The sequence below is a fragment of the Martes martes genome (genome assembly GCF_963455335.1).
Source record: "Martes martes genome assembly, chromosome: 1".
In the NCBI taxonomy this organism is placed as follows: domain Eukaryota; kingdom Metazoa; phylum Chordata; class Mammalia; order Carnivora; family Mustelidae; genus Martes; species Martes martes.
This window is the reverse complement of record NC_137888.1, coordinates 143,904,796-143,918,667: the sequence shown is the minus strand read 5'-3', so window position 1 is coordinate 143,918,667 and position 13,872 is coordinate 143,904,796.

The following is a 13,872-nucleotide window of genomic DNA, read 5'->3' as shown; positions in this document are numbered from 1 at the left end:
GAAGAGAACACAGGCACAAGTGAAATGAAAGTAGATGCAAGAAAATGACCAACAGTATAATGTAAACCTAGAGAAACATCTATTTTGGGTCAGGCTCACTGCTCTGTACTTTTAAAAAATTCCCTTTTATCCTTCTCACAAATACACTGGACAGGTTTCGTAGGTTTCATTACCTCCATTTTGCAGATGATGAAAATTGATGTTTAGAGAGATAAAATGACTTGTACAAACTCACCCCACATAATATGTTCCAGAGTTAGAAAGGACTTAGAAGCACAGATATCTGTCATGTACAAATTCTTCCAAAAAATAAGAATACAAGGAAAATTACCCCTTTTCTTTTAAGGTGCTAGAATTCCAAAACTGGGTGAGGATTATAAAAGAAAGAAAATTACAGCTCACTTCACTTATGATAATAGATGAAAAAAATTAAATAAAATAAAATATTAATTGAAGCTAATAAAGTATGAAAAATACATCATGATAAACTAGGGTTTATTCAAGGAGTGGAAAGAAAGTTTAGCATTAGAAGATCTAATTTTCTTAATCACCTCTGGGTTTGGGATCATAGTGAGGAGTGTGAGGCATCTAGGGTAAACTATTTAAGTGGGCATGCACACTCAGGCTGAGAGCCTCCTTTTATTTTGTGCCCTACACTCTAGCTTGCCTTCTTTAGTCCTGGCTCTGATGACCATGTTTGGGATTGAAGAAAAGATTCACATCTGCTATATAAACAGCATTAAATCTCAACCAATTTATATAAGAGACTTTTAGAAAATGATGATGAATAGGGAAGTACTTTTCATTCATAAAAGCTATACATCCAAAACTTAGACAAATATCAAATTTAAAAGAGGAGCATTAGATGTACTTTCTTCTAAAATCCGGAAAAAGACAAAGACCCTTGTATCAACCATTACTGAAGAGTCTGCCCAATTAAAGTACTAAATGTTGCAAGCACAGGAAGAGAAAAGACAAAACTTATTTGTTTGCAGATGACTTAGTTGTCTACATAAACCCTGCAAGATTAAAAGATTATTAGAATCAATATGAGAGTTAGCAAGGTTGCAGAAGATAAGCTAAACAGAGACTGATAGTGTTCCTTTCACTGTAATAATCCATAAGAAATAATAAAAAAAAAATAAGATACTATTCTCAATGCACTACAATATTTAGGAACTAACTTAACAAAGACAACAAAAAACCATAGGAAGGAAATTTTAAGTCCCATTGTAAGACACTGATAAGGAATTTGAATAAATTGAGAGTTATACATTGTTCATATTTACAAAGACCCAACTGTAAAGATGTCAATTCTCCCAAAATTGGTTTTATAAATTCAATAAAATTCCAGCAAGATATTTTTAGAGAAAATGATAAGCTTATTTTAAAATTCATATGGAAGAATTGAGGTATAGCAAATTTGAAAAATAAGAATGAAGAATAAAGGCTTGATTGATCAAAGTCTTTGAGACAGTGTGGTGGGAAAGGATTTTATAAATAAACACTGGTCCCTCTTTCATAAATCATAAGGCAAAGATTAATGAACTTGACTAATCAAAATTACTACTACAGCAAGTTGATGTTTAGTGTGGGACACAACAAAGTTGACACACATATCATACTGGAAGATGATATTTGCAAAAAAAACCCACAAAGCTGTTGTTAGTCCAAATATTTCAAGAATATTGTAAGCAACAGGAGAAAGGATAAAAAGGCCAGTAGAAATGTGAGCAAAGGATTGGAATCAGCAATTGACCAAAGGGTCAATAAGGATACAATATTGGAAGAGGGCACTGCATTTGGAGCAAAAACCAAAGATATATAGATGCATAAATTTAATTTGTTTTGAAACTTTGACATGTAGTTGGCACATATATATTTTAATGATTAATGTTTGCAGCTGTTTCCCATGGCATGGCTGCAGAGACAGGATCTGAAAGCAGCCACTACCATAAGGGAAGGTCTAATTTAGAATTCATAGATTGGACAGTGAAGCTCTTAGCATCTCCTCCCACCAAATGGGATCTACTTACATTTTATTTACAATTATGTTTCCCATTTGGATAAGGGGTTTCATTAAGGGTGGAGACTACCATTTACTGTTGTGATTCCCCTGTGAACCTAGCATAGCATTTGGCACATTGTTTGAGTGTATGTTAACCATTTGAAAAACAACAAAATTCTGGATTGGCAAAGATGAGGAGATGCTAGAATGGCCTTTGATTCTATGATTATTACATGTCTCTTATTAACAAAAGAAGTATTTTTACAATTTGCCCTTACGTAGGAACGTTCCCTGTTCTACTACTTTTTTAAATTGACATATACTGGATTAAAAGCTCTATGAAATAGGCAGATAACACATTCTCGGAAATTATCTAACTGTACCACCTACCTACATTTACTTAGTTTCCAAAGTTGTGTCAGAGTGTGTTGATATTATCACGGGCTATTTTAAGTAAAAATCCAAGTAAAATACACATGCATTTAAAATGGTTTTATACTCTTTTTATTTCCTCAAGTTTATTTACAGATTGTAAATCTCCTAAACATAGTGAGGTTATCACATATATATTTATATGTATATGTATGTAAACATACATAATATATGTTGTTCAATTATAGTAGTGTATCAATAATATATTACTAAAGACTAAAATATATACCTTTTAATTTTTCCGTTCAACTCCCATTATAGTAATGAGTTTTGAATTGGTGAATATATTGAATGGTTTCCTTTAGTATAAGCTCCTTCGAGGGTCTATTTTTATTTTTTAGGATTAAATGCCTGGTATTCTCTGCCCCTGGCACTATAGAATGTCTAGAGTAAAGTTGAAGCTATGCTCTAGTAAATATCTTTATGTTTGAGTCTAAGCCAACTCATGTATAAACAATGTGAAGGGAACATAATTAACATTCTTGATTTACTGTCAAGGCCTGAGTCAGGGGAAGGAAGGCAGTGTATACGGCAAGGTCTCTCTGAAAGCATTTATGAAAAGTTGAAAAGACTAACAAGTAAAACTAAAGGAAGGAAAAAGCAATATCTCATTGGTTAGTAGGGTTTGAAAATAAATTTGCATTCAACACAGTTCCACGTGGCTTGCTGAATAGGAAACATGTGGAGAACCATACTAACGTAAATCCCACTTTCCCATACATGTTAACCAAATAACTTAACAAATGCTACATTATAACCAAAATAGTCAAAGCCATAACACGGTGTGAAGCAAACAAGCATTTCGTTTTCAAAGAACCTTGTACTGTGATGTGTAGAAATGGGAAAGCTAGTCCCAGAAATACAATCTGAGGAGGCAGGACACCCCTCCTTGCCCTGGGTGCAACTTAACATGCAACTTTCCATGTTAAAGAAAACAAAAACTGAAAGAATCATTTTAAATAAATAGACCAACTTTTCTCCTCACGTTTTTTATCAGCCCTGTTTCATTATATTTGCAAATGTGTTCACTTTTATTCAAAGACAAGATGAATTTCATGTCCGTTTCCCACATAAAGGACAAAGCAAGAAACATTTCTTAGCAATTCTATGTTTTCTGTTCTTTTACTTTATTTGATGAAGAGGAAGTGTTTTCAGGTAAACTGGGTGTAAACTTGGACTAATTGACACTGATTTAAGACTTCGGTCTGGAAAACTACCTTGAGGGTTTGGAAGGATTCGTATAATCCAAACCCAAAGAAGGGCATTCTGATGCCCCACGGATCCATTCCACTAGAGGACGTTTGTCACTTGTTATTCCGATATAATTTTAAACCACATCTCTTTGTATTCACTGAATTATCAAAGCTAAGGTGATTGGCTGATTTGCTGTGTCTTTATAATGAACGTTTTTGCCAGAATAATCATGAAGGATCTCTTACTGGGTAATATATTTCTATTAGCAGTACAGTATTTCAAAGGAAGTTTTTAAAAATAAATTTCTTAGCAAATAATGCAAATACATTGTCCACCTTTTCACTCACTGTAAGTAAAAAAAGCAATTTGATTGGTAGCCCAAATGTCAGTGCTCAGAAACAAAACTTTTCTCATTGGGGAAAAGAATAGTAACTTGCATATAAGACTTGAATTTTACCCTGGCGGGACCCCTTATTAACTGTGTGAATTTGACAATCACACTTCACTTCCATGTGCCTCAGTTTCCCTCTCTGTTCCATGCCCACTTCCTAGGGTATTTGTGAGGAATGAAGAAAATCATACTTTTAGAAGCCTCAAATTGGCAAAGTGTGAGCTGAATCCTGCCCATAAATATGGTTCGTTTGTCTTGTAGAAAGCTTTAAAAATTTTTAAATTTGTTGATGACTTTCAAAAATTAGGCAATTCAGATTTTTGACCTTTAGTTTTTTATAAATCCAAACTCTGCATGACTTAGAACTGGCTGGAACTGAGTGTAGATTTAGACACATTCCTACAGCTGCTTTTTGTGTTCAGCCACCCTGCCCAGTAGACATTTCCCCATTATAAAATGTAGATACATATTTAATTGACTGCCCTGGTGACATCCTGTTAAAAATTTTTTTTTAGACAAGGTGATCTCCAGCACAGATCAAAATTTAGACAAGATGATCTCCAGCACAACAGGGAATTAGTGAATATGCTAAAACAGGAGAGGAAAGAGACATGTACCCAGATGACAGAATGTTTATATGAGTCACTGAACAGTTAAACACAGATACTGGGTTATTTCATGAGCTGAAAAGCCACCATCCCTTGTACTGATGGGGATCACTTTTTAGGACGTATGTGATTTGAATCATTCACAGATATGAATGAACCTACCATTCATCAAAAAAAATAGGTAATCTGTGTCAGACATAAGAAGTAAATTGATCTCTGGCTAGTAATTAGAAATAGCAAACAATGAGGATTTATCCCTTAATAAACCAGTAAGCTTATAGGCTCCAAACAGTGTTAAGCAAAGCTCAGTTGACAAAAGCACAGGGTACTGATTCTTCTCAACCAGCTATGAAAATTTTTTCCACATCGTGAATTAAATATGCAAGCACAGTTTGATTAATTCTTAGTTCAGATACAGATGTATTTTTTCAACATCTATCACCCCAGAGATCTATCTATATTTCTATTTTTTCTTTTTTTCATTATAGTATAAAATTATACAGAAAAGCTCACAGACAAGTGTACAAATCATTGACTCTTCACAGATTGAACATGCCTATGCTCAAAACCCAGGATAGTTGTCCTCTGGAAACTCTGCTACCTCTGTTTCCCTCCAAACCCTCCCTGCCCACCCCCTACAAGGGCAACAGCTCTCATGACTTTAAATCCTTTTAGTTGCTTTTGCTTGTTTTTGAGCTTCATTTAAACAGAACCTTAAGATCTTTCAAATGTCTCTTTTCCCTCCCATATCCTCGTATTTATAAGATTCAATCATATTTTCAGGGATGCCTGTAAGTCTTCTATTCACATTGCTGAATAGAATAGTATTTCATAGTGTAAAAATGTAGTATTTCATAGTGTAAAAATACCACAATTTATTTATGCATTCTGCCGTTAATGGACAGTTGGGTAGTTTCCAGTAGAAGTGCCATCATCAAAAGTGTTCCCATGAATATTATTGTCCATTATTTTTGGTGCAGACATGGTACATGTCCACACAGATTCCCCAGTGATTCCTAACATCCACTCTTAAGAGATTTCCCATATGCTTAGAGTTATGCAGAACACTAAGGTCCAATCACGGGGGCTGTCTTCATTATCTTTTTTGAGGTAGGTAGAGGCTTCTTTGGGCTAAATTGAGCTCCTAATTGTGTTCCCGCTCTTCTGATCCTCTGCCTTTCTAGAGCGTCTTCATTGTCTTCATCTCTGCCATCTGACTACTCTCTCCCACTCTGCTGGTTCAGATGTACTGATGACGTGTCTTGGGTCCAGATCACTCCTTCTTTTCTTTCTCTTCCTTTGTCTTTCCTGCTCCTGTTTGCCATCTTTGGCTAAAGCCCCCCTTTGCAGCCAAGGATCTCAACACTGTTCTTTAGACTTTGGTGTGTTAAGGAAACTTGCCCATTAGAATAGCGAGGGAGATGGTAGAGCAGAGAAACTAAGAGCACAGGCTCCAAAGCTAGATCTTCTGGGTGAAAATTCTGGTTGCCGTTGACCAGCTGTGTAATAGTGGGTAAGTTTTCTCTGTGCCGCAGTTTTCATAGTGGTGCAGCTGAAGAACTTCCATCCAATAACACTTGTAATAAACTCCTCTTTTTTCTAAACTACTTTTATTATTCTTGACTCTATCTGGTTGTTGTATGTCAATAACTCTCTGTATTTTACTTACCTGTGCTGTGTTCACCTCATTTCTCTTTACATGCATATCTCAATTGGCACTACCTTGCATTATGATGATTCCTTCTAAAGGTTGTTAACCAGAACAGGATCTGTCTTATGCAGGTCTCAATTTAAGGTACATTGCCTGCATTCCTTTCCTGTTGCTGCTGAAACAGATTGCTGCAAATGCAAAGGCTTAAAACTACATAGATTATTATCATCTTACAGTTCTGGAGGTGTGAAGTTCAAAATAGTCTCATAGGCCTAAAATCAAGGTGTCAGCATTCTTTCTGGAATCTCTTGTGAAGAATCTGTTTGTCTTTTTCAGCTTCTAGAGGCATCCTGAATTCCTTGGCTTGTGGCCCTGTCCTCCATTTTCAAAGCTAATCACCCCAACCTCTCTACTTCTGTCATTACATCTCCTGTCTCTGATCTTAATCTCCTTGACTCTCTCTTAAAAGGACCCCTGTGATTATTAAATAGGCCTCCTCCGGATAATCCAGGGTAATTTCCCATCTTAACATCCTTCATTTATTCACAGCAGCAAAGCTCTTGTTGCCAAACAGCCTAACATACTTATATAGGTTTTGGGCTCAAGGGCGTGGACATTGTTGGGCGGCCATTATTCAGTCTAGCACAATGGTCCAACCATTTTTTTTAATTACCTAAAGAAATCTTTGTTACTCTTTCCCTCAAGGCCCTCTTATGTTCACAGAAAATGATTTACTTTCCAAAGGAAGGGGGAAAAATGCATTATTCCAGTGACTAGCATGCTTGCTAGATATTAAAAATTAATGATCGTTACACTCTGGCAGGTAAATATCAGGAGAATGTGGGTTATGCTCTAGGTCTGGCTGTGCCTCCACTTGAATAGTACCAGCTAATCCCCAGATGATAAAGACATCCGTCAATGAGCATGTAATTACATGTGTAATAAATTCAGCATGTAGAAATTCATCTACATAAAGATTACATCACTGTGGCACCTAGAGCCTTTATTCACTTCGCGCCAACAAATCCTCAGGGCTGAGATGGGCCTGCATCTTTTTGCTTTAACCTATTTACTATATATAGTCCTACCTCTTAGGAACATTTTTTGGGAAATGTGACCGCCCTGGGAGAGAACAGGATGAGATCACCTCCATACATTTCCCATTTGTGGCATCTACTCCTTTTTACATTTTAAAGCATCTTTTGGCTGAGGCACCAAAAAAAGAAAAATATTATTAACTCCTTCCTAAATGTATCTCTGCTTCATCTAAGACTAAGCTTCTGCTTTATTCCTAAGCTTACCATTCAGTAAGGAAGTTTCCTTAGTGCACTGATCTGACAGAGGCACTAGATGGATGGCTGGTGGCCTCCAGAGAACTTAGTACCATAGATAAAGTGTCAACCAAATTAATTAAGTTCTTAAGATATGGACTGTGGACACACATGCGTTCTTGCTCATTTTTTTCTCCTTGGGGCCTATCTGTTGCCCCAAAACAGAAAACTTTCCTGGGAATTTGTAGAGACACATTTTTCTTTATTTCTGTGTCTTACATAGGGAAGCCAAATGCATAGAGTAGGATGTTACTTGTGGATAATGACCTGGTTCTGGGTATGGGATTTGGACATGCACTTAGGCGATAAGGGCAGGAAACATGTGGGTCTCAGTCCTGACAGGGACTGCCATTCTAACCCATGTCTTAGATATGACACAAGCCCAAGGAGGTCACTTTGTTTAAGTCAAACACTTACATACTTTGTTTAAGTCAAAAATGACTTTTTAAACTAACTCGTGAATGGAAGCAACAAAATACCTCTTTCTGCCATTGGCCAACCCTTTTGTTTATCTACATGGAGAGAGCAAATGGAGATTGCAGCAATTACTAAGATAAATCGGTTGCAAGACTTTGTAATCAAGCATGCTATTTTAAATCATCGAACTTACAGATAACAGATTGGTGGTTGTCAGAAGAGGGTATGCGGGGAGTGAAAAGAGTCAAAATGTCTAAGCTTCCATTGTAAAACTAGTGAGCATGTGTAGTATACAAGGCAGTGACTTTGGTTAGTAAAACTGCTGTGTGTATTTGAAAGTTGCTAAGAAAGTAGATCTTAAAAGTTATCAACACAAGGAAAAAAGTTTGTACTTACATATAGTCATTTACATTAACCAGACTTACCATGCCAATTATTCAGTATATGCAAATATTGAATTATGTCATAAACCTGAAATTAGTAAGTGAATTATATCTCAATTAAAAATAATAACAAGTGAGTTTAAGATTTTTTTCTGACCTTGTCTATTCAAAATAATTGTCCTCGAGTTTGAGGTCTGGGCAGCACCATAATAAGAATAATATGGGGGGCGCCTGGGTGGCTCAGTGGGTTAAAGCCTCTGCCTTCAGCTCGGGTCATGATCCCAGGATCCTGGGATCAAGCCCCGTGTCGGGCTTTCTGCTCAGTGGGGAGCCTGCTTCCTCCTCTCTCTCTGCCTGCCTCTCTGCCTACTTGTGATCTCTTTCTGTCAAATAAATAAATAAATAAATCTTAAAAAAAAAAAAAAAAGAAGAAGAAGAAGAATATGGGATACTTGTTAAAAATGCAGATTCCTGGCTCATGACACACCAATCTGTCTGGGGGCAGGTTCTAGGAACCCTGAGGTAAATTGAAGTTTGAGACTTGCTGATTTAGGGAATAGTGCGTGATTGTAAAGATAGAAAACTGAGCTTGAATTTTTAATTAAATGATGATTTCCTCATTTGTAGTGTCAAATGAAATATTTGGAAAACCTTATAACAAAGAGAATTGTTAAGTAATGGCATTGTTTCCACTTCAGATAAATATCTTAAATGGCCACAATTTGTGACATTACCAAAAATTGTTTTCCCAGTTTGAAATGACCTCACTAACTATGAACACATCAGATCAATCTGCTTGTGTTTACTGAGCGTGCACCCTAGAGGAGAGGGTACTAATGTGATTATCACTGTGGGAATTATAAAAAACACAAGATAATTTTAAAAGCCCTTTATTAGAATTCATTATTGCTTGTATGGTGCTGCCAATAATGCTAATAATGACATTAATAACAGTATCTATTTGCCTATAGGAAAATCATTTTCTATTTTTATCTTTAGTTCTTATAAACCCAGGAGGTAGATACTATCAACATCAACCCTTAATGAAGAAATTAAATCTAAAGGATTGTGACTGAACTTGTAAATGTCACATAACTGGTAATTCACAGAGCTGATATTTAAATCCAAGTATGTCTGTCTCTACATTCTGCAATCTTAACCGGGGCATTATATTGTTTCCAGATAAATTTCCACTTTTGGGGTCCATGTGAGACATATTAAGGCTCTACGTTTGGTTGAGGCAGTCTTAGGAGCAGGAATCCTGGGGGTAAGGAGCGTGAGGCCATGAGCTTGAACCTGGGCTGAAGACTTGATAGTTCTGAAGATAAGTCTATACCTATGATTACATCGTAATCAATCAAGTCGAAACACGAGGTAGGGGCAAAAATGGAGCAAAAAATGAGAACAGAAGTCAGGAGGATAAAAACAAAAATTGGAGAGTGAGTGAGAGGTAAGAATGTGGTGGGAGCTCAGGCGTCAGATCAGACTGGTCTGTGAGCAACCCTAGGAGAGAGTGTAGAGCAATAGCCCTGGGCTAGACCATGGGGCCCCCCAAAACTGGGTTTAACTGGGCCCTTACTGATTCTCACTCTGCTTGCTTGGGTGGGGAGAGGAAAAGGGTGGTATTTTGAAAACCCCAATTATTATTTTTAGAGTCCTATTGTATCTTTCCTTCTCATTTGAAACCTTCCTTTTTTTTCCAGATGACGCACCAAGCACTGACGTCTGCAGTTTGGAAGGCTGTCTCTGTCTAACTAGCGTTACGGCTTGGAGCATCTTATTAAATATGGCAAAAAGGTAGAGAATCCATTTTTCTGGAAAACAAAGCCCAGTTCACTCAGGCAGTGTTTGAATAGTGAAGGCAATTAGCAAACTTGCCATTGTTCACATTACTAACAGATGTGTTTGTTATTCAGGAGGCTACCCAGAGATGAAAATTAAAGCAGCTTTGCGGCTTTTTTGAGGCAAATTTGGAGCTGTTAGAAGTGATAGCTAAGTGTTTACCGCATGAGGTCAGCTTCTGGAGCTTGGTTAAAGGAGCACCTTAGATCTCTGGTGAGTGTGATCTATGGTTGATCTTAAAAACAAACAAACGGGGGTTGCCTGGGTGGCTCAGTGGGTTAAAGCCTTTGCCTTCAGTTCGGGTCATGGTCCCGGGGTCCTGGGGTCCTAGGATCAAGCCCCACATTGGGCTCTCTGCTCAGCAGGGAGCCTGCTTCCCCCTCTCTCTCTGCCTGCCTCTCTGCCTACTTGTGATCTCTGTCTGTCAAATGAATAAATAAAATCTTTAAAAACAAACAAACAAACAAACCAAAAAAAAAAAACACCTGAGATAAAGAGGAATAAGATGAATTATTCCTGGATTGAATAAAACAGAGCAAAACAGATAAAAAGGATATAATATTATAATGGCACATACCCACATGCAGTAAAATTAAGGTGTACAGAGCAAATACCCAACAGTTATTCTAAATTACTTGACACTTTTGTATAAAGATTTGTGAATTTGTGTCTACCATCTTAAATTTGTATACAAACAGGTAGAAAATCCAATGATAGATCAAAACACAAAAACAACAATGTTGAACCTAAAAAGGAGATTTATCTACTTTGCTTTATTCCCACTCCCTACTTCACCCCAACAGTTTTGCATCTAATTCACTTAAAAAAATTTTTTTTAATTTAATTTTTTCAGTGTTCCAAGATTCATTGTTTATGCACCACACCCAGTGCTCCATGCAATACATGCCCTCCTTAATACCCACCACCAGGCTCACACAACCCCCCACCCCCGCCCCTCCAAAACCCTGTTTCTCAGAGTCCACAGTCTCTCATGGTTTGTCTCCCCCTGCGATTTCCCCCAACTCACTTCTCCTCTCCTTCTCCCAATGTCCTCCGTGTTATTCCTTATGCTCCGCAAGTAAGTGAAACCATATGATACTTGACTTTCTCTGCTTGACTTATTTCATTCACCATTTTTGTCTGTCTGTCCAATACTCAGAACAGAACATGGAACGTAAGAGTTGCTCCAGAAATATCTGATGAACACTGGAACAAAACCAGATTATCTACCTCTTTTATCATCTGAAGAAAATGAGATAAGAAGTCAGGTGCTTTATATGGAGACAGTAGGAAAGATGGTTAGAACGTTAGAACGAATGAAGGAATGTGTACACGTTCTTTAGAAAACAGTAAAAGGAAAACAAGAAAAAATACAAAGCTGTTGGTGTGATTATCTCCCTCTCTCTCTCGTCACACAGCTGAAACTCACCACCATGAGATCAAGACCTGAGTTGAGATCAAGGGTCGGACACCTAACAGACTGAGCCACCCAGGTGCCCCAACAATGAGTTGTCTTAAATTCTTATTTCCCATGATAGGAAACTAGTCGGCAGGCTCAGTGGCATCTGCTGCCTCCAGCTACCGCCACCACACACATTACCCCAGTTCTAGGAGCAGTCTCGAGGGAGGCTCTCTCCTTGCTGAGTCAGCCATTCCTCAATGGGAAGAGACAGAGAGAGAAACTGTCCACAGCTAGTGGGGCTGCTGATGTCTGGACATGCGTCCCCCTGACATCCAGTGATGCTATTTTCCTCTTCTTGGAGCCCTGGGGCTTAAAAATGTGCTCTACATTTCAGGCAGGCCAGCTGGAAATTATGTTTAAATATAACCACCCTAAAGTCTAAAAATAACATCCATCTGAAGCTGGACAATATTGGAACAAGTGAAAAGAAGTAGAAACATGAAAGTCAAGATCAAATAACGTTAAGGTGCCTGGGTGGCTCAGTCGGTTGGGCGTCTACCTTCAGCTCAGGTCATGATCCCAGGGGCCTGGGATCGAGCCCTGCATTGGGCTCCCTGTGTCAGTGGGGAGCCTGCTTCTCCCTCTCCCTCTGCCTGCCATTCCCCCTCCTCCTGTTCTCTCTCACTCTCTCTTGTTCTCAAATAAATAAAATCTTTAAACGGAAAAAAAAAAAAAGAAAAAAGCAAACATCAAAGTATAGAACTGATAGCTGCACCTAGGCTCTCCTGTTCGGCTCTGTCACTTGATCTAGGTACTGGCATTTTTACATTTACATGGCTTTGAACCAATTTCAGCTTTCTACTCTCATTTTACAATTTATCTCCAATGCTTCCAATTGTTAGAAAACTTGGTCTCTCAGTTAGAAAAAAAAAGCAAACTAACAACTTTGTGGTGGTTTTTAAAACCATCCACAGGGGTGCCTGGGTGGTTCGGTCAGTTGAGCCGAGTCGTGCTTGGCTCATGATCCCCAGGGTCCTGGGATTGAGCCCATGGTCAGGCTCCCCACTCAGTGGGGAGCCTGCTTCTGCCTTCCACTCTGCCTACTTGTGCTCTATCTCTGTCAAATAAATAAACAAAATCTTTAAAAACAAACAAAAGTAAATAAAAATAAAACTGCTCACAAATTTTTTACTCTCCTCTCATTGAGAATCAGGCCCCATGATCCCTCTCCTTTGCTCTGGCAGACTGTGGCTTGTCTCCATCAATGAAGCAGGGTTTCTCAAACTCACTGCTGTCGGCACTTTGGGCCACAGATTCTTTGCTATTGGGGGCTATCCTGTGCATTGTAAAATATGTACCAGCACCTAGGGCTGGAGGCGCTAGATGCTTCTAGCCCACCCCCCACTGTCCCCCAGTTGTACAAACCAAAAGTAGATTCAGACATTGGAAAACTTTCTGTGGGGAGCAAAATTGCCCCTGGTTGAGAGCCACTGTGATAGAATACGGAGGAAATGAAGTTATAGGACCTCTAAAGCTGGGTCATGAAAGGCCACTCAGCATTCTGCTTCTCTTGGGACACTTGTTCTGGGAGACACCCATTGCTATGGAAATCTAACTACCCCGAAACAGCCATCCTTGGAGGGGTGATATTCTGGGTGAACCCTCCCAGCTGAGCCCAGGTTATAGCCAAATTCTCAACCCATAAAACCTGTGAAATAATAAGTTGTTGTTTTACCCCACTAAGTTGGGGGGGGGGCATTAATGCAGCAAAGTCACTTGAAACAGAATTACCAGGAAATGAGAGAAATATCTAGTCGACCAAAGAGACAGGTTTTACTTGCATTACACGGGTAGCTTATCAAATGAGGCGCAGACACATGAGTACCCACAGGCATGAATTCTGCACACTCAGTTATCTGGGCGTGTACTTGTGGTATGCTGAGAAAATAAGAATTGGCATCTGAAACTCGTTCTAATCCTTTCTCTCTCTCTCTCTCTCAAGAGAAAATATTTTAAAGATGTAAGAGTTAAAGAAAACATCTGGTTTATGGGAAAATTATAAGAACACACTCTTCCCTCCCCCACTTCCTACTCCTCCCTCTGTGGAGCATTAGCGGACTCTCAGACCTTAGCAACAAAATCAATAACACCAGGCTAACGTAATTACACTGTAGAGGGCGGATTGTGTCGGCTATTACTTTATTAAGAAAGAA